The following is a 22,898-nucleotide window of genomic DNA, read 5'->3' on the forward strand; positions in this document are numbered from 1 at the left end:
TTTTCATAAAAATGTTATTTGTGTTAACATGAAGCAAATTTAATATTGTTATTTTTAAATTAGTTAAACCAATATAACCCACATAATCAAAACTCTTTAGAGCCTTCAATAATTTTGAAGAGTATAGATCTGAGGCCCAAAAATGTTGAGAATTGCTTCTCTAATGCCAAGGTTTGGCAAACATTCTCTGTAAAGGGCCAGACAGTAAACATTTTAGGCTTTGTGGTCCATATGGTCTCAACCTAAACAATAGGTACATGAGTATGACTGTGTTCCCATAAAACTTGATTTCCAGAAATGAAGGAGGGCCAAGTTTGCTGACCACTATTCTATATCCTTACATCCTATCTGCTAGTGACTTAAGGATCTAGAAGTAGCATGCTTTCTAGTAACATTTTTACTGGTCATTATTTATATATTCAAAAAAAAAGAAAGTTTAAAAAATCTATTTTGTTTTGTTGTGCAAAACTGAAAATTTTTAAAGATTCAGTTCTTAATCATAAACAAAATTGCATTTCAATTTTGGCTATCCCAAGTATCTCAGACTCATCGCTATACATAAAGAATTTAAAAACAGACTTACAACTGGCCAAGTATTAGGATGTTGTATGTAAGAAAAGATGCTTTAAACAACCAAAAACAAAAATTCCTAGTTTTCAAGAAAAAAAGACTATGAAGGATCAAAATGTCTCACATTTTACAAATCCAGTGGGGTTCAATGATTATATTAATATAAAACCAACACATGTCCTTTCCACACATGGAAAGGGAAATGCTGAAGCAATAGAAAAGAAGAATCCCACTAAAAGAATCCTATAAACCTTTAAAGACTTCAGAAAGGAAACAAGAGAACATGGCTGCTTTATAGTCCCCAGGTGAAGAGACCCAGGCTTTAAGGCTGCTAGGAAAGTCTGCCGGGAACCCTTGTCCATCTGCCAGGAAGGAGCATTCACCACGAGACCCTTAGGGACTCATCTAGTGAGGGCTCTTGGGAAGGCACTCAACCGCCCCTTCTCTGGAAGCACAGGTGTAATGAATGAACTAGCACTTGCAAGCAATGACCTCATTCCAGACTACCCGAACCATCTACAACGAGTGCACCATGACCCCATTTTCCCTTTTTACTCTCCTTAAGCAAAAATGGCAGCACTTATAGTGTTGGCACATCCTCCACACTTCTCCTCTAGGGTACTTCTCTGATGATGACTGCCTTTTCATTGCATTTATATTCTACCACTTACTGTTAAAAAGTCTTGGCTAAATCTTCAAGATTACACCACTGACCATCAATGACCCACTATTTTTACTCTGTATCTCTTTCCTCTAATTGTTGGGGGCAGAGAAGAGTGATACAACTTCTTGATTACGTTTTCCTTGACTAATTCTCAATTCCAGATTCATCTCAGCATTCCACTGGCATTCCCTTAAGTCCTCTCTACCACAGAAACCAGTCCTTTTTTGTAATTAACGTACATCAATATAATTCTACATTTTTTTGTTCAATCAATGTCCCCCACTAGATTCCTTGAGAATGGAACCCGTATCATCATATGTCCCTAAAAACCGAATAATGATCCGCTCTCTTTCCCTTCCAAGTCAGAGTCACCTCATCATTTTACCTATGGGGAGATAGCACAGCCTAACAATGAGAGCACAGATTTTGAAATCAGACAGACCTAAGATCACACCCAAGCCCTGCCTTACTGACTCCATGATCCTGGCCAAGCTACTTAATGAAATGAGATTAAATGAAATAACAAAAGTAAAACATCTAACCCATATATAGCAGCCAATCAACAGATGGCCGCTTTCATCACTTTTTTTTTTTTTCGAGACAGAGTTTCGCTCTTGTTGCCCAGGCTGGAGTACAGTGGTGCGATCTCGGCTCACAGCAACCTGTCAGGAAAGGGATGCATGAACAAAATAACAACAGAATCAGAAAAACAGAGACGATTAAAAGTTTCTATTTCTAGAAACTCTGGAGCTTACAAATACCATAATGGAATTGAAAAATTCACAAGAGGGGCTCAACAGCAGACTTGATCAAGCAGAAAAAAAAATCAGTGAACTTGAGTATAGATCATACAACACTATCAATTCAGAAGAGCAAAAGCAAAAAAACAATGAAGAAAAGGGAAGAACCTAATGGGACACCATCAAGCAGATGAATATACGCACTATGGGAGTCTGAGAAGAACAGAGAAAGGGACATGGCTGAAAATTTCCCAAATGTGAGGGGAGAAATGGACATAAAAATTCAAGAAGCTTAAGAAACTCTGAATTGGATAAATCCAAAGATACTCACGCTAAGACATATTATAATTAAATTGTCAAAAGTCACAGAGAGAATCTAGAAAGCAGCAAGAGAAAAGTGACCCATCATGTACAAGGAAGCATCCACAGAGGATCAGTGAATTTCTCAGCAGAAACTTTGCAGGTTGAAGTAAGATGATACATTCAAAGTGGTGAAAGAAAAAATCTGCCAATCAAGAAGACTACATCTGACAAAACTGTCCCACAAAATGAAAAATAAATTAATCCCTTCCCAAATAAACAAAAGCTGAGGGAGTTTGTTGCCACTATACCTGTATTACACATACTAAAGGGAGTCCTTCAAGTCTAAATGAAAGAACGCTAGACAGCAACATGAAACCACATGAAAATATAAAGCTCTTTGGTAAAGCTGAATATATGAACAAATATAAGATACAGTAATATTGTAATGATGCACAAATCACTTTTAATTCTTTTATAGATTTTCAGGCTGGGCAATCATAGCAGAAGGTGAAAGGGAAGCAAGGCACGTCTTATGTGGTGGCAGGCGAGACAAACAGAGGATAGGGGAAACTGCCAAACACTTTTAAAGCATCAGATCTGGTAAGAACTCACTATCACAAAAAGAGCATGGTGGAAACCACCACTATGATCCAATTACCTCCTACTAGATCCCTCCCTTGACATATGGAGATTACAATTTGGATTACAATTCAAGATGAGATTTGGGTACGGACACAGAATTGAATCATATCATACATCTTCTCATTCCCAAGTTGTCTAATGTTTCCCATAATGACAAGTCCATCAGCTCAAGTCCCTGACATAGAGCACAGTAGCCCACCAACATGTGATGGATATACAGCAACAGCAAGAAATAAATGTGTTGTTGGGGTTATTTGCTACTGAAACACAACGTAGCCCATTATGACTGATATACTACTCATTTACAAATATCAACAGTATGATTTTAAAATAACATAAATCATTCACTCTAAGTATTTACATTGTTATTTCCTGAGTACTAATTAATGTCAAGTGGTTCAACACAATAGTTCCTAAAAATGTGGGCTACTAGAAATATCTGTAATAAATCTGGACATTCACAAGGATGATTTCATGTGTTTACTGACAACAGACTCATGTAAATTGTCTAGTTTTGTCAGTTTCCTAGGCCCTATATCAGAGCTATCAAAAAATACACTTTCTAAAAATTGATTCATTTGTAAATAATTATGTCATAATACTAAAGTTAATTGTATGCATTTTCAAATTAAGGACAGCACTAAAAAGTTAAACTAAATGTAACACACAATGGTTGCAATCATGTATATTTATGTATGTATGTATGTTTTGAAGCTGTCTTAAATAGACAGTGATAAAAGGAAATATATAATCCAAAAGCATTGATTATATATAACACAAACAACTTTATATTAAGTTAGGTTTTTCTCCATGGTGGTCTATCTTTATACTCCTAAAGGAAATCCTCACTTATCTGTGTATGAGCTTATACCCATGTTTCCATTCTTCTAGCATATTCATCTATTTTATTTCCAGTGCTGAGAACAAACCAGGATAAGCCCTTCAAACAATTCAAAATCCTAATGTTATATTGTAGAGAACAGTGCATCCTTTATGAACTAGAAGAGAATCTATTCTATATTAGCCCTTTATGTATTAAACAGTAAAGACTCTTACATTTGAAGTCAGCTATACTCAAGAGAAACTTTAAGAGCACTGCATTGTTCATATACCTTTTAATGTCACTTTCTTCAATACCTCAGTTTTTATACTTCATGAATATTAGCTGCTGGAATCTATTGAGTATACTTTGTAAATTTTTAATTTGTATGTCATAGCTCTGAATAGGAGTATTTTCATTTCTACGGTGAAACAAATGAACAGAAAAGGGGAAAAGTTAACATTTCCAAAGAGTTATGTAAAGACGGAACAAAAATTAAGTTGCTAAGGAAAGTAACATGCCAGTCGTTGTCCAAAAACCATGGGAAATGGTTACACAAAAGAGCATTTCGCAGAGCTATGCACAGCCTGTTAGTGGACTGCTAGACAAACTGTCATAGACTAACACACCCTGGAATGAATCTGATTAAGAGAACTTACTTCATGATCAATTTAGTGTCAAGAAATCTGAGGGTTAGAAGAGGAACCTGGCTGGGAAAAACAGGGCCTGCTAAGACCATATGGAAGCCAGCTGTCAGCCACTTCCTATTCATACACTGTCGGGAGGAGACATGCCCTCACAAGAAACGGAAAATGATGTAAACGCCAAGCAGGAGGCTTTGTGCACTCCGACGTGGCTCAAGTGGTTCAGATTTCCCGGGTGTTTCCCCAGGTGGCATCTTCTCAGCTTCCTTGGCCTCCCTTTCTAAAATCTCCCTCACACCTTCCTAATTCCACTTAATGATCTTTGCCTGTGCCTATCCCTATTTCATGAGCTATGCGTATTTCACTCTTCCTGTCTAGTGTCTGTCTTTCCTACTAGAATACAGTCGTGCGATGCAGGGCATAATGATGTTTCTGTCAATCACACACCACATATATGACAGTGGTCTCATATTCTTACTCTTCCCTTTCTACGTTTAGATATGTTTAGATACACAAATACCACTGTGTTCCAATTGCCTGCAATATTCAGTGCAGTCACCTGCTGTACAGGTTTCTGGCCTAGAAGCAACAGGGTGCACCATGCAGCCTAGGTGTGTAGTGGGCTCTGCCACTTGGGTTTGTGTAAGTGCACTCTAGGATGCTCCCACAAGGACCAAGTCGCCTAACAACAAATTTCTCAGAATGTCTCCCTGTTGTTAAGCAATGTATGACTTACAGAAACTATGAGAGGGCAGGGAATTTGGTCTGCATTATTCACTGCTGAATTCCTAGTGTCTTAGAATAGTGCCTGCCATAATAATAGGTGGCTCCAAACATTAATTGAATAATGAATGAAAAAATGAATGAGTGACTACTGGAATTCCTACCAATTTTAGCTATGATAATATTATATATTTTATATATATTATGTATTTTGTGTTTCTGCCTGTCCTCTTCTTAGTTCTCCTCTCCAAAGGAGAAAGACTGCTAATCTCATTGATCACAACCTAAAATATTTACTAGACCAAAAGTATAGTAGGAAAACTGTCAACAAATTAGATACTAAAAGGTCAGTATCTGGCCGGGCACAGTGGCTCATGCCTGTAATCCCAGCACTTTGGGCGGCCAAGGTGGGAGGATCACATGAGGTCAGGAGTTCAAGACCAGCCTGGTCAACATGGCGAAACCCCATCTCTACTAAAAATACAAAAATTAGCTGGGCATGGTGGCACAGGCTTGTAGTCCCAGCTATTCGAGAGGCTGAGGCAGGAGAATCACTTGAACCTGGGAGGCAGAGGGTGTAGTGAGCTGAGATCCACTGCAATCCAGCCTGGGCAACACAGCGAGACTTTGTACGCTGCCAAAAAAGGTCATCTGTGCCCAGTCCCCTTTGACATCTCCTGCTCCCTTTCCCCCGAGTAAGTAGACTCTGCTAGTGCCAGTCAGCTTGCCGGCTGCCCACTCTCACCATTTCACTGGGTTTGGGTCACACTTGTGCTGGCTGTGTGCCTTTCTCACACAAACTTCTGCTGACCTGGGCTTCTGATATGATAAAAGAGCCTGCACCTTCCCCTGCTGGGAGGACCCTAGCCTACTCCTCTGGAATCGCTCCACTTCTCTTCTCTTCTCGCATGGAGAAGCCTGGCATGGGCCATTTTTTAAGCCAAGAATGATGTCCTCTTCAACTTTTGTGCATATTTGAAATTTTTGTTGATGAAAAAGGTGTCCTTTTCAACATTTTGATTTAAAATGTAATAGCATTTACTATACATCCATCTCTTGAAAGTCTCAAAAAAAAAACTGTAGAAAGAAACTATTATATAACCACAAATTAATAACAGTAAAAGCAAGCCTTTATGGTTCTCCTATTGGACGTAACAGAACCCATTATCTATACCACCAAATTCTAACTTTCCTGATTTTATCTCCCTAAATATCTCTCTCCTAACATCCTTTATTTTGGAGGGATGCTCAATAGAGTATTTAGGGGTGTCAAGTAATGGTGTCTGTAATTTACGCAAAAATACTTCAGCAGAGAGGCGGAGGAGAGGGAGAGAGAACATATGGCCAAATGTCATCTGTTGCTGGATCTAAGGTGGACATATGGGTAATTCATTGTACCATTCTTTCTACTTTTCTATATATCTTGAAATTTTTATGCTAAAACTTTTTTAGGGGAAAAAAAGAACTTCCACATCTCCCAGCCTCTTATATCCCAGAATTATGTGCCTTCTGAGAACCCTAATAAGCCCACTTGGCAAACACAGTAATCCTCAAATTGGTCTGTTCCCACCTCCAACCCATCCTACATATGCTGCCAGCATCATCTTTCAAAGATACTTACGTGATCACTTGACTACTCTAAATAAACTAGCTGATGATTCAACCGTACTTTCATGATAAAGTTTAAATTCCTTAAAATGAGACATGCTCTTGGTCCTTTCTTATTGCTTTCTTTGCAAAAATCACAGCAACACCCTCTCTCAAGTTTTCTATAAAACTACAATCCTGAACACACTGCGTTATTTCATGCTTCTGTGAATTTGATCACTCTAGTTCCTCTGCCTGCTTCAAAATATGGATTTAATTGCATGTATGTTACCACACTGCCTAATGAGGAGCCTGTGAGCAAAAAGAATCATCATAGCAAGTATAGGTGTCAACAAAGTCTAATCTATAAAGTCATATGGTCTCTTTCTCAAACCTGCATATGACTATTCAGCAATTCCTTTCAAATTCAGTAGAGGGTGCCATAATTTAATTTTTAAAAGGAAAATGGAATTCATGTTAACAAAGGCAACTTTCACAAGCTTTAGCTGATGTGTTAAAGCTATAAAAAATATATTTCTAATAAGTATGGAATGTGAAACTAAAAATAAACACCCAACATTGTCTTAATCTGAATAAATACCATATTTTTGATTTAAGAAAGAACCATATAAGAATACATCAAAATTCTGGTCGGGCACAGTGGCTCAAGCCCGTAATGCCAGCACTTTGGGAGGCTGAGGTGGGCAGATCACTTGAGGTCAGGAGTTCGAGACCAGCCTGGCCAACATGGTGAAACCCCATCCCTACTAAGAATACAAAAATTAGCCAGGTGTGGTACATGCCTGTAGTCCCAGCTACTCGGGAGGCTGAGGCAGGATAATTGCTTGAACCCGGGAGGCGGAGGTTACAGTGAGCTGAGATCGCACCATTGCATTCCAGCCTAAGTGACAGAACAAGACCCTGTCTTAAAAAAAAAAAAAAAAAATCAAAATTCTAATTGTGATTATACCCTCTGAACCAACAACAGCTTGTAGGAATACATCCTAAGAAATAATCATACAAGTACGCAACAATGAGCCAATCAATCTACTGTAAAATATAACAGAAAAGTGTTGAAGTTTTTAAAGAAAGTATCTTCATTGCAGAGTTACTACTTCACTCACAGTATCAACACAGAACTGATGCAGGCACAGGTATTCTGACTTCAATACACCAACACAGGAGGCCTCTATTCCCTGGCACCTCTTTATTCACTTTTGCCATTTAGCCAGGCAGGATAGCACACATCTGTAGTCCCAGATACTTGGGAGGCTGAGGTGGGAGGATTACTTGAGCCCAGGAATTCAAGACCAGCCTGAGCAACATAGTAATGACTCCCGTCTCTAATATATGTATACTTAACAACAACAAAAAAAACTTGTTCCATTTGTTTCACTTTGGGTCTTCTAATCTATACTTTCCTACGCTAATCCCTGGTCCATTTTTAGTTTTTCTTTTGCAGTTTCAGAAAGGTGCTAACAATCAGCAGTGACTACACTTGAGACAAGACAACAGACCTCAAATTATCTGTTACTGCCAAAATCAATCTTTTCATTTTGTGACTTAGCTTATACATTGCTTAGTTATCAAATGCTTATCAAACTCCTGTGATTAGCAAAGTACTATGTCAGGGGTATAACAGAAAATATCAAACTATAAATATAGTAGATTTCATTATCTTAAGATCAATTTCACTTCCAAAATTCAGAATCTATGAGTCTACATTGTATTCTGCAGTTTTACTCATTAACTTCAAGGATTTGGGTAAACGGGGACATGTCACACACTCAAGAGTATTCCATAGTAGGGCATTCCCCCACAGGGGAATCACTGCTACAATCACTGCTCGATTTCTTCCTTACCTGAAAGGAAGCCAAGATGCTATTGAACAAGAACGGAACCATCACAGTACACAGGCATTTATTTAGCTTTCTGTGAGGCATTAAAAAATCAGATATTGCTCAAGCCTGGGTTGTAATATGAGGAAACTGGCATTAACCCTCATGCATTCAGTCTCTCCATCTAGGTCCCCCGTTTTCTAGATACTCTGCTACCTCTCACTGTTTTCTTCAATATGTGAAAAGGCAAGAAGTACACCTGTATCTAACATCATACAGAGGCGTTAAAAGGCAACCAGATAAGATTTTTTTTTTTCCATCTTGGCAAAATCAACTCTTCATAGTGGAAACTCAATAGGCTCTTAGAACTGTCTGAAATTTGAACCTATTTAAGTAACATCAACCAGCAAATATTTCTCCTGATAATAAAAGTTTCCATTTCTGACATCCGCGTGTGGCAGAAATTCCCACTCCTTAACAGATGCAAGTTTATTCTCTGTGTCCTAGAAAGGGTCTTTTCTCATCTGCGTTTCTTTTTTTTGGGGGGGGGGGGGGGGCGGAGTCCCGCTGTGTCACCCAGGCTGGCGTGCAGTGGCGCTATCTCGGCTCACTGCAACTTCTGCTTCCCTGGTTCAAGCGATTCTCCTGCCTCAGCCTCCTGAGCAGCTGGGACTATAAGCACGCACCACCATGCCCAACTAATTTTTGTATTTTTAGTAGAGATGGGGTTTCACCATGTTGGACAGGCTGGTCTCAAACTCCTGACCTCGTGATCTACCCTCCTCAGCTTCCCAAAGTGCTGGGATTACAGGCGTGAGCCACGATACCCGGCCTCATCTGCATTTCTTTAAAGATCAGAATGGTTTTTGATTTTTGGTAAAAGATGAGCTGGGAAGTGGGAAATTACTGAAATGCCAAGTAGAGTTGCCGGCCAAATATGAGCTGGGGAGTTCAAGACTAATGAGGATTTAGAGCTTTAAAGGTTGCTGAGTAAGCTCAAGTGGTGAGCCCAACAAATGTAAAACAGAAAAGGAGCCTACAAAAGATGGGCTGACTTCTCTGCAGCCTGAGAACCAGGGCCAGACTCCAGGTTTGGATTAATCAGAAAGAGGAAAAATAACAAATCTGTGCTAACACTATTTCAACGTCAAGGAAACCTACAAGCATCAGGATGTAGAAACAGTGTTTACTAATATATTTCCTTATAGTTGATAGGTCCTATGTAGATTAGTGGAAAATCATCTTCCTTAATTTCTGCACATTACACAAGGACAACCAAGTAACTGTTCCTACTTGACTGCTCAAGACATCATTTCTCAATTATTAAAAAGACATACTTTTGGCCAGGCATGGTGGCTCATGCCTGTAATCCCAGCACTTTGGGAGGCCAAGGCGGGCGGATCACTTGAGCTCAGGAGTTCAAGACCAGCTTGGCCAACATGGCAAAACCTTGTCTCTACTAAAAATACAAAAATTAGCCAGGTATGGTTGGGGGGCACCTGTAGTCCCAGCTACTAGGGAGGCTGAGGCAGGAGAATCACTTGAACCTGGGAGACAGAGGTTGCAGTGAGCTGAGATTGCACCACTGCACTCCAGCCTGGGCTACAGAGAGAGATTCCATCTCACACACACACACACACACACACACACACACACACACACACACACAAAAAAAAAAAAGACATACTTTTGCTATATCCATTCTTATGGGAATTACATTCAATTGCACTGTAATCTCCTTGAATTAACAAAATGGGACAATGTTTCAAAAGATTCTTTTTACTCTCCTCTAAACCATTTGAGAATATTTCTAAAGCCATTAATTTCACAAACTAGCCAAGATTACTGAGAAAAATCATAGCTGTACAAGTTCTGAAAACCTTGCTGAACATAACTATCTTGTGGTCGAAGGGCTGTATTTCTTTGCCTGAATCCCTGAATTATAAACGGCTATAAAAAGAAAAGAGGAAAGAAAAGGGCCCAACAAAACAGAAGGTTCCCACATGAAAAGTAATGATGTGATACTGTAACAAACATTTTGGTGACTGGGATTACCTGAAACCTCTGGGCTCCCGCTATGAAGCACTAATTTGCCAAAAGTATGGCAAATGCAACTCTTAAAATAGTACTGACTCATCCTGAGTTCATAGTTTGATCTTATCTATTTTAATATCAAGGAATCCAAGATTTGCTATACCTTATATCATAAATGAAAAGGAAATACTAAAGATAATTACTTAAAACCTATCCAACAGAATTATCTTCAGTGTAAGTTTTAAGTATAATGCAGATAACCACAATATAGATTTATCTCAAAATGAAAACCTGGGCAGATGATATTTAACTGAGTAATTATGTTATCTGCACTCTAGATAGGAAGGGCTGAGAGGAAAAACAGGGAGAAACTTGCCATCTTACTCACCCACAGTGGAGTGCTGGCTATAAATCAAGTCGGCCTGCCCAAACACACACAGGACTTAATGACGACCTCAGCGAGAGCAGTTGAGTTTATGCAGTAAGGAAATCTGCACAAAATTAAAGGGAAAACTATTGAGGCCCCACATGGACATAATCACTATGGACTGTGGATGTGAAAATGATGACATAATGGTGGGGGAGGAGGATTCCAGTAGGAAGCTAATAATAAAAATACATTTGTTATAAAATGGAAACTAGAAGTTACTGAATTTCTGGCATTTTCCCGTTGTTCTCTAAATGTATGCACTCACTCTAACATAGCGCAAACATACTTTGAAAAAACAAATGTATAGAAAAGGGATAGGAACTCATCTTTTCTGTCACCCAGGCTGGAGTGTAATGGCGCTATCTCAGCTCACTGCAACCTCTGCCTCCCAGGTTCAAGTGATTCTCCTGTCTCAGCCTCCCAAGTAGCTGGAATTACAGGTGCCCGCCACCACGCCTGACTAGTTTTTGTATTTTTAGTAGAGACGGGATTTCACCATGTTGGCTAGGCTGGTCTCGAACTCTTGACCTCAAATGATCCACCCTCCTCGGCCTACCCAAAGTGCTGAGATTACAGGCGTGAGCCACCGCCTGGCCCACCTTTTTCTTTCTTTTTTTTTTTTTTTCTGCAACTGAGTCTCACTGTCACCCAGGTTGGAGTGCAATGGCGCGATCTTGGCTCACTGCAACCTCCGCCTCCTGGGTTCAAGCAATTCTCCTGCCTCAGCCTCGCAAGTAGCTGGGAATACAGGCATGTGCCACCACGCTTAGCTAATTTTTAGTAGAGACAGGGTTTCAACATGTTAGCCAGGACGGTCTCTATCTCCTGACCTCTTGATCCGCCTGCCTCAGCCTCCCAAAGTGCTGGGATTACAGGCATGAGCCACTGTGCCCAGTCCATCTTTTTCTTAATTCTACATATTTGTTACTGAAATATAGTTTCCTAGTCAATTTTAACAAACAAAATTCCAATCACAGAGTGCAATGAAATACCTATCAGGATCCAGGAGCGCTCTCAGATTTATGGACTAACTGAATATTTCTAGTAGTCATTAGTGGTATCCTAAAAAGTTTGTAGAGAGGCACTGGGAGGTGAAGAGGAGAGGGAAGAGACCATAGTATGAGTGTTTTACTTCCTTTATACTTAGTGAAATACACTTCATATAAATCATCCTTTGGAGCTCATGAAACACCCTGAAAATTCTACTATCTGGAAAGACATACATGGTTAATTTTCTTTGCTCTGACAATCACAACTGTGCCTACCTGAGGTCAACAGCATACTAGGAGTGTGAAAAGGGAAGTTTTGGAATATGGAACAACTTTGGAGAGGGAATTTCTAGATAGGGAGGATATGAAGACAGCAGTGGCTCAAATGGCAGAGAGAAAAGTTACCAAGGTCAAACACCATTACCCAGACACTTTCTATATAAAAGACCTATGCAGATGCTGCAGCTGAACCGTTAGGACTACTGCCCTGCAACTCCACATGGCCATACATTTTTAGTTGCTTTCAGGAAAAAAAAAAAGCCTATTAATTCTAATATTAACATGAATTCCAATAACAGATTAAATGCACCCCCAGAAAAATACCCCAGCCAAGATTCTACTTCTAAGAATTTCACTGCAGACATAATTCACACAGGTATACAAATATATATATGTGCAAAAAAACTGACTAAGCATCATTAGGAAAAAAAAGTAATGACCTAAAATGTTCATCAATCAGGCAATGGTTTTAAAAAATAATAATAATGAAAAGTGGCACAGGGAGGAGGTTGGGATATAAAATTGGACTATGTTTTTAGGCTATAATCTTTCTACTTTTCTTATTTCACAACGAGTATTTATTCAAGTCTTACTTATACAACTAAGAACAGAAAAATCATACATTCTATTAATCTTTTAAAATTCAAATGGCAATCATGGCCCACAGTTCCATTGTAAGTCTCAAAGCCTATTTAATCTATCATTGTATGCAATCCATTTATATGAGAATCTGTGTGTCTTTCTCCTCCATTAGACTATAAATTCCTTAAGAACCAAGACAAATAATAAGTCATCTTCCCCCATGCCCGGCACAGAGATGCTCATTCAATGTATGCCGAGTGAGTAAATGAAGAGACAAATTCCTATTTGAACTAAGCCTCTGCAGGTAACCACAGTTGGCTACAGTCATGATTACAAGTGCTCTGAGTTATGTCAGCCTGACCCACAGAAAGGAGAAAGATGGTTCTCAGAAACAGCATAAGTTTCATCATGTTCCACAATCCCTGAGAAGGTTCTAGGCTACCTACATCAAACCTATCCCTTTCCAAGATCACCCACAGATTAAAACCAATGACAGCAGTTGAGATGTCACAGTATTAAAAAGCAACAAGCGCAATTCAGCGTCTCATGTCATGACACGAATTGGAAATAATATCATTTATCTGGTGCCTGGGAGGGAAGGCCTGAGCTTGGTGAAACCAATCAAGTATGTCTTCCTTATATTCTTTAATTATGATAAGGAAACTGAAAACCAACATATTAAGGAAGACATTACACACAGAATTTATATAAAACTCCCAAAGAAAACCTTCTCAGATATCTTCATAGAAAATAAAGCTTGTTTCCATGAACGTAACTCTTTTTTATAACAGGTTCTATGTCTGTAATAGCTACATGCAATTCCTCATCAATACAATGTGATATCTCCACATTTCTGACGAACCCCCATCAACATTAAATTTTGTTTAATGGGGGCTCTGTTTTGGCTTCTCAATGAGAAAAGGGCAGACACTCTGTGGGGAGTAAATATAATCATTTCTAGGTAAGTTACTACAGTCCTGTGCTGACACAGTACACAAATAACAAAAACATATACGTCTGCAGAACTTGACAATACTGAGTATTTATGCAGCTATTATTTCACTTAACCCACACCCTCTAAGGTAGATTACACCTCCATTCCATCCTTCCCATCCCGGATTCTATAAGAAGGGGACAGACACAAGTCTAGAACCCGATGTTCCTTCCACTTCATCACACTCCTGTCACCTTTTCAAGTAGAGTCAAGGTGAGACCACCAAAAAGACAAGAAACGTTAAAAAAAAAAAAAAAAAGGCATTGCTGCTATTAATACCAAAAGTCTACAGTTTGCCTATATATACTACTATCTAGTAAATTTCCTATTATACTTAGGACTGATAAGATATAAATAACATATTAAATATTATTTATATATATATATACACACACATTTTCTTTGAGACAGAGTCTCACTCTGTCACCCAGGCTAGAGGGCAGTGGCATGATCTCAGCTCTCTGAAACCTCAGCCTCCCAGATTCAAGCAATTCTCCTGCCTCAGCCTCCCAAGTAGCTGGGATTACAGGCATGCCCCACCACGCCCAGCTAATTTTTGTATTTTTAGCAGAAACAGGGTTTCACCATGTTCACCAGGCTGGTTTTCAACTCCTGACCTCAAATGATCTGCCCACCTCAGCCTCCCAAAGTACTGGGATTACAGACTTGAGCCACCGTGCCTGGCCTAAATATATATTTAAATAAAATATATTACATTTTACTCCTATTAGTTTTACTAAATGGCAATTACAGGTATCCAAAGAACATTTACTGAGCAACCACCAGGCACTATGCTAGAATCAGAGATATCACAGTGTATCTCCTGTCTCTACTCCTGTGGAGTGGGAGAGAGAGCTCTCCACACAGTGGAAAAACAGAAATCCCTATTTCTGTGAAAACACCAAGTTATTACTGCGCTAAACAGCTGCTGACGGGAAAAAAGAAAGAACCTTTGTGTAACATGTCACAGAACTTTTACTCAGAGAATGAGAAGGCTCAGGACTCAAACTTACAGGTGAAACTGCACCTCTAATGTAGACAGCCCACCACCATTCATCCTCCACCAGGTTTTTTTTTTAACTCTAAAATATATTAATGAAGTTAAACAGAAACAGCTGTTTATCAGTCACCTAAATTAGTAGTTCTCACACTTGATCATTCATATGCCACCCTCACAATTTTTACATTACATACAAAATTTTTTACTTAACAATTTTCTTAGAGTTATTTTATTTAAATACCTATTTTAGACTCTTTTTAAACACTTACAGTGAGGCCAGGTGCAGTCGCTCACACCTGTAATCTCACCACTTTGGGAGGTCTAGGCCAGCGGATTGCTTGAGCTCAAGAGTTCGAGACCAGCCTGGGCAATATGGTGAAACCCCGTCTCTAACAAAAATACAAAAAATTAGCCAGGCGTCATGGTGCACGCCTGTAGTCCCAGCTACTAGGGAGGCTGAGGAGGGAGAATCACTTGAGCCCAGGAGGTGGGACTGAACCACTGCAGTGAGCCGAGATTGCACCACTGCACTCCAGCCTGGGTGACAGACAGAGACTCCATCAAAAAGAAAAAGATGAGGGGAGGGGGAGGGGAGAGAAGAGAAGGACGCAGGGAGGCAGGAGATGAGTTAGTTATGTTTTCTAATATGCATGAAAATAAAAGCATATGGGCAGGTGCCGTGGCTCATGCCTGGAATCCCAGTACTTTGGGAGGCTGAGGTGGGAGAATCACTTGAGCCCAGGAGTTCTAGACCAGAGCGTGGGCAACATGGCAAAATCCCATCTCTACAAAAAATACAAAAAATTAGCCAGGCCCGGTGGTGTGCACCTGTAATGCCAACTACTCAGGAGGCTGAGGTGGGAGGATCACCTGAGTCCAGGAAGTCAAGGCTGCAGTGAGCCATGATTGTGCCACTGCACTCCAGCCTGGGTGACAGAGCAAGACTCTGTCACTCTGTCCCCCATAAAAAGAAAAGCATAGTGCTTAAAACAAAAACTCTTCATTAGAATACTTCAGAAATAACCCTGCATGTCCACACTTAGGAAACACTGATATTTAACAAAACAAACAAAAACACAGAAAACACTATATTAGCAGCTATTTATAAATACTGTTACAATAATTTTATGGCATTATTATCATCGACATATTTGAGTCCATCCCTCTTTCTACTTGTTAATTAATACATGCTTAATTATCTAAAAAGTATTCAAACATTTCCAGTGGCAATTCATCCATTCCAGTCTCCCTGACTCTCTAGAAATGATCTATATATTATATTATGTATTAGTCTATATCTATGCATTAGTTAATGATCTGAAGCAGTTATACAAATCTTCCTTATACCTACAGACTATAAATCGTTCTTTCCTTCAATCACTTGTCAAGATAAAGAAATCTAAAACATATAAAAATACCAGAGACTATTATTTAACTACGTTCTAACCAAATAGTATGTTTCTGGCCAGGCATGGTGGCTCATGCCTGTAATCCCAGCACTTTAGGAGGCCAAGGTGGGTGGATCACCTGAGGTCAGGAGTGAGACCAGCCTGACCAACAGGGCAAAACCCTGTCTCTACTAAAAATACAAAAATTAGCCAGACATGGTGGCACATGCCTGTAGTGCCACCTACTCAAGAGGCTGAGACAGGAGAATCGCTCGAACCTAGGAGGCGGAGGTTGCAGTGAGCCAAGATCGTGCTGCTGCACTCCAGCTTGGGTAACAGAGTGAGACTCCATCTCAAAAAAAAAATTTTTTTTTTAAATAGCATGTTTCTTCTGGCACAATTTAAAGTGAAAGTGAAAAGGCTCTGTTTTCTACATGATGCATTTCAACTCAGTGTGAGTTGATTTATTTTTTGCCCAATTGTTGTTAGAGAAAGAATTTAAATGGTTTTTCCAAGTATGTAAGGTGCCTACAAAATTACACTATAAAATTTATTCTTTAATAGCCTAGTTCTTTACCAAAGCAATTAGTTTTCTTAAGTCACTCCAGCAAATCACAAAGCCAGATGGGTCCCCAATTCAATCAATTATCTTTCATCTTTCAACTAAGAAAAACTGCTCTTTATCTACTTTGCCTCTGTAGTTCTCTTTCCAGAATTAACCACTTTGGTAGTGATGTATGCTTGTTAGCAAAAGTAGATCCTACACACAGGTGAGAAAACACAGAATTAACTGTGAACACTTTCCTTCCTAGCAAGGTGAGCAGAACACTGAACCATGACTTAACGAAAGACTGCCCAAGTCATTCACTGGGGTGGAACCCTACGGTGTTTATCACAAACATACTTCCCACCAACAACGGTGGCTTTGCACTCCATGGGCCAGTGCTTTTCATATTGAAATGCGTCAAAGACCAGATCCAGCGCAGTCACCGTAGTTCCACTAAGATTTAAGCAAGGCAAACCACTGTCCCTGCCATTCTAGCCTAAACGTGGTCATAAGAGGGACAGCAGAGAAAGCCACAGTACTTATTCAAGGTTGCAACACCTCCACTCTTCTGCTGACCTCCAAATACATACCTAGGCAGCACAGCCTTCTCCATCAGGTGACTCCAGAGTACACAGAGTGTGGGTATCAGACATACCCCAACGACAATGACGTAGAACACCCTCCAATGTAGTACAAGAAACTGTCTGATCATACAATATACTCACAAATACACTTCTCTATCCTGAGAGAGAGACTGGTTTATCTCACTTTCTATCTCTCCATTTATAATTTTTGGCCAGGTGCCAATGGCTCACATCTGTAACCTCAACACTTTGAGAGGCCAAGGCAGGAGGATTGCTTGAGCCCAGGAGCTCGAGACCAGCTTGGGTAACATAACAAGACCCCATTCCCCATATGTTTTTAAAAAAAGAAAAAAATAGGTTGGGCATGGTAGCTCACACCTGTAATCCCAGCACTTTGGGAGGCCGAGGTGGGTGGATTGCTTGAGGTCAAGAGTTCAAGACCAGCCTGGCCAACATGGTGAAACCCCATCTCTACTAAAAATACAAAAAATTAGCCGGGCGTGGTGGCGCACGCCTGTAGTCCCAGCTACTCGGGAGGCTGAGGCAGGAGAATCACTTGAACTTGGGAGGCGGAGGTTGCAGTGAGCTGAGATTGCATCACTGCACTCCAGCCTGGGCAACAGAGCAAGACTCCATCTCAAAAAAAAAGAAAAAGGAAATAAATAAATAAATATGTGTGTGTGTGTATATATATATATAATATTTTATATATATATATTTTTTTTTTCTTCACCATGTTGGCCAGGATGGTCTCGCTCTCCTGACCTTGTGATCCACCAGCCTCGGCCTCCCAAAGTGCTGGGATTACAGGTGTGAGCCACCGCGCCCAGCCAATAATATAATTTTTGACTGAACTAGTAATTTATAATGAAACTAACAGTATATCCCAAAGAGGCACAATGCATTAAGCCAGTAACTGCGAGTCCTTTTAAAAAGTTGTCATAAATATTTTAGGTTACTACACAGGTGTCATAAATAATACTCTAGTATAAATGGCCTTTGGCCCTTTGGGAGCCACAGACATTTTTTAATCTGATGAAAACTATGGATCCTTTCTTTCCTAAGAAACATTCGCTAGTTACATAAAAAGCTGCACCTATTCTAAACAGGTTGTACATTCATTAGACTCTAAAGTCCAATCATGTACCCAGCTCAGGAACTCTTACTTTAGTGGCTTGAGGAGACTAATACAATGCTAAATCTCACATTTAGCCGGACGCAGTGGCTCACGCCTGTAATCCCAGCACTTTGGGGGGCCGAAGTGGGCAGATCATTTGAGGTCAGGAGTTAGGCATGAGCCTGACCAATATGGTGAAACCCCATCGTTACTAAAAATAAAAAAATTAGCCAGGAGAGGTGGCGCGTGCCTATAATCCTAGCTACTCAGGAGGCTGAAGCACAAGAATCGCTTGAACCCAGGAGGCGGAGGCTGCAGTGAGCCGAGTTCGCACCACCACACTCCAGCCTGGGCAACAGGGCAAGACTCCATTTCAAAAAAATAAAATAAAATAAAAATAAATCTCACATTTAAAAAGAAACATAATGAGTCTACTGTCTAAGTACCTGACCACATATAAATCCGAGGCAATTATAAAATATTTTAAAGAAAACCCAAATTTCTCTGGTGGTAGTGTATTCAAATTGCTTTCATCTAAATACGCTGAATGAAAGGGCCACTGCCATCTGGTAGCAGCCAATCTTGAATTTAAGAAATGAGGAATGTGACCTGATGGGCCTGGGGTGGGTAAAGTCACAAGGTTTGAAGCTGTGTTTGCATAGTTCTGCAAATAAATATTCAGAACACGGAAACTGTTCATGTCAAATAAAGGAGGTGGGGTATTATAGAAGGGATAAAGCCCCAAAAGTGTCCCCCGGCCTTGATCCACCACTGCCAGTTGGCTCTTTAAAGTACTACAGAGCTACATTTTTCCCATCAATGTGGATTGTGATGAAAAATTAAATTGGCTCATGAGCCATATACAGAAGACTTCTAAAATCAACAGTGAAGTGTTTCCCTTTCTCAGGATTTGGCTGTGAAGCATGACCAACCAGCCAGGAGGAAGGGGAGGGATCTTGGAGCTGGCCCATGATCTGCAGAGAGGAAAGGATGGCAGGGGAGAGGCAGAGAGGAGCGGACTATCTCAGTTCAGAAGCAGACGGAGGAGCTGCAGCTGAAGGCGCCAGGTGAAACATCCGACACATGTGGGAACCTTAGTGGTGATGCAGACGACAGCAGGTGCCAGAATTTCCAAGACACAGGAATAGTATCCAAATCTCACAGATGGAAGAAAGCAATGGGAAGTCTGGCAGCTTGGGAGTCAGGTAGGGAGAGCGTTCTAGCTCCATACCCAATTCCAGAGGCAGAGCTTCAATCCCCAGAAAAAAGAAAGTTTGAGAGATAGGCACAGTTTCAGGAACCAAATAAAAAGCCCCATTCTAGGCCAGGTACAGCGGCTCATGCCTGCAATCCCAGCACTTTGGGAGGCTGAGGCAGGATGATCGCTTGAAGCCAAGAGTTGGAGACCAGCCTGGACAACAGAGGGAGACCCTGTCTCTACAAAAAAGTTTTGAAAATTAACCAGGCAGGATGGCACTCACCTGCAGTCCCAGCTACTTGGGAGGCTGAGGTGGGAGGATGGCCAGGAGTTCAAGGTTACAGTGAGCTATGATTGCACCACTGCACTACAGACTGGGTGACACAGTAAGACCCTGTCTCTTTTTTTTAAGTCTCATTTTAGCTAAAAATTGAGGCAAAGAGCAGCAACAGGGGCAAAGAGCAGCAACAGGGACAAAGCGGAGCATCAGAGCCAGGAATGACTGGCAAAAAAATAAGGAAAAATGCAAGAAATCTAGGGCCCAGCCCTGAGACCACAGACCCTCAGGATGGGGCGCTGGTGGACCAGAAACCCCACCACGTGAGGAGGCTGCACTTTAAATTCAACTGTCCTGGTGTCTGCCTTGGTCACAAAATTAGAGTGGAGATAAGCAACGCAGACACCAGCCCTGGCTTCAAGGAGCTTTTTTTTTTTTTTTAAATAAAATATAATCTCAAACGATCAAAGAAAAAGACAGAAAGTCTGACTGAAGAGCCCAAGCATTAATTTCCACCATCTCTCAACAGCTTGAGCAAACATATGGAAGTGGGAAGCACAGAGCATGTGAAGGAAACTGTTTATTACAGTTGGGATAAAATAAAAGGTAAGTGTTGGAATGAAAGAATGATTTCCAATGCTGGCCTCAGGATTTTATGGTGGCGGTGGGTAAAAAGGACATGTTCAGAATGGTGTCTTGGAAGATTAATTCACCAGTACCATCTTAGAAGCTAAGGAAGAGAGACTTTCAGGAAGAAGGCACAATCCTCATCTCCAAATGCTGTTGATATTCAGAAATATAAAAATACTAATTAGAAGGCATCCTCTCTACCAGTTTCATTAGTGGAGATTATAGGGTAGACAGACAGGACAAGGGCAGAATCAATTCAAGAGATAGAACAGTACTCAGGATGCACCTCCCACTGAGGAAGTTATGTACAAAAAGAGACAAGAGATAGGTCCCTGAGTTCCCATCAGAGGTATTGCTTTTACTGTTGTTGCTGCTGATATTTTTAAAAACAGGTAGACCTGAGTCAACAGGTTAAAGATACAAAAATGAGAAGGGGTAATTGATAAAGAATGTTTAAAAGAACAGAATTATGAGCTCAGCTCATATCAAAATGCATTTACGCTGGGCATGGTGACTCACGCTTGTAATCCCAACACTTTGGGAGGCCAAGGCGGGGGGACTGCTTGAGCTCAGGAGTTCGAGACCAGCCTGGGGAACTTGGTGAAACCCCATCTCTACAAAAAATGCAAAAATTAGCCAGGCATGGTAGTACATGCCTGTAGTCCCAGCTGCTCGGGAGGCTGAGGTGGGAGGACTGCTTGAGTCCAGGGGGTCTAGAACGCAGTGAGCCAAGATTGTGCCACTGCATTCCAACTTGGGCAACAGCATAAGATCCTGTCTCCCCACCCCACCCCCAAAAAATGCCTTTACATCTTTAAAAAAATTCCACTTTGAATCTCTTTTTCCAACAAATGGTTTCTCAGTGTAAAATGTCTATAAATTATTCAGTGTTGATAATGTGTCTGTTCCATTGTTCAATAACCAAGAAATACATATCATAGCTTTTTTAACTTTATCGAGTTAATAAATTTTGGCACAAACTGTGCTTTCTTTTAATGAAATCCAATAAGCAGAATAAGTGCAGAGGAAAGGGAAAGAATGGGTTTTAGGATTATCCAGACCTGGGTTTAAATTATATTTTTAAGAGCAAAATAACTACATTATCGCTTGAATACTTAGGTAAGCATAAGTACTTACATGCTAAGGGATTTACAAGACTCTCTCATCTGACCTTCACAGGGGCCTTCTGTCTGTTTTGTTTTGTTTTGTTTTGTTTTGTTTTGTTTTTTGTTTTGTTGACAGGGTCTCACTCTGTCACCCAGGCTGGAGTACTCAGGAGGCTCACTGCAACCTCTGCCTCCCGAGTTCAAGCAATTCTCCTGCCTCAGCCTCCCTAGTAGCTGGGATTACAGGCGCCCACCACCGCGCCCAGCTAATTTTTGTATTTTTAGTAGAGATGGGTCTTCACCATGTTGGTCAGGCTGGTCTCGAACTCCTGACCTCAAGTGATCCACCCCTCCCCCCCGCCCCAGCTTCCCAAAGTGCTGGGATTACAAACGTGAGCTACTGCACCCAGCCCACAAGGGCCTTTTCAATTTAGAGGTTCAACAATTTACCCCAGTTAGTAAAGAAGTAGAGCAGGGATCTGAACTTGAGCCTGACTCTAAAGAGAAATGCTTTCACGGTCCTCAAATTGTAACATCAAGCTCTGCCACCTCCCACAACTTCTGCACTTCAGGTCCTCATAACATATAGTTTTGCCATGAAGAATTAGAAAGAAAAAGTTAACACATGAGGCAGAAGGATCTCTTGAACTCAGGAGTTGGAGGCTGCAGTGAGCTATGATCGTGCCACTGTACTCCAGCCTGGGTGACAGAGTGAGACCCTGACTTTAAAAAAAGAAAAAAGAAAAAAAAAGTGAATACATGGATAACGCAACAGAGAGAAGGTCCTCAATCGATGCTGGTTTCCTTATCTCCTTCCTGTTTCATTTTTGTAGTCACTTTCTTAAAACCTTGCTCTTCCTAAGCTATGGTGCTGTCTCTTCTATGTCCCTCCAACACCATATGTATACCCCAATCAGCACTCTGTCCCCATGTTATAATTGTTAGCTTGTCTGTTTCTCAATAGTCAGTAAACTCTTCAAGAACCAAAGCCTTTGAGCATCATTAACTTTATGTCTCTAGTTTCCAGTGCATCTGGCACGCAGTAAGTGCTCAATACGTGTTTCTTGTTTCAACTAATTCTGGTTAATATTTAATCCAAGTGTGCTATCTGCTTAGGTTGCCTCTAAAACCTTAGTCACTAGGCCCATCAACATTGTCCCAGATGTCAAAGAGCTAAGGTATGCCGTGTGCCATCTGTTCTGCCATATGCAT

General features: G+C 40.6%; 1 protein-coding gene across 9 annotated transcripts in view; it reads right to left on the reverse strand.

The window, feature by feature from the left end:
* Positions 1-22,898, reverse strand: part of MPP7 (MAGUK p55 scaffold protein 7) — a 258,770-nt gene that overhangs the window by 199,739 nt on the left and 36,133 nt on the right. For 5 of the 9 annotated variants that reach the window (XM_054522125.1, XM_054522119.1, XM_054522118.2 and 2 more), the window contains exon 2: positions 10,954-11,056. The exons of the other annotated variants lie outside the window; for them this stretch is intronic. The gene's annotated coding sequence lies outside the window, so the exon portion shown is untranslated. The remainder of the gene's footprint in view (positions 1-10,953; positions 11,057-22,898) is intronic. 9 annotated transcript variants of the gene reach the window in all.

Source organism: Pongo abelii, chromosome 8 (genome assembly GCF_028885655.2).
Source record: "Pongo abelii isolate AG06213 chromosome 8, NHGRI_mPonAbe1-v2.0_pri, whole genome shotgun sequence".
Taxonomy (NCBI): Eukaryota; Metazoa; Chordata; class Mammalia; order Primates; family Hominidae; genus Pongo; species Pongo abelii.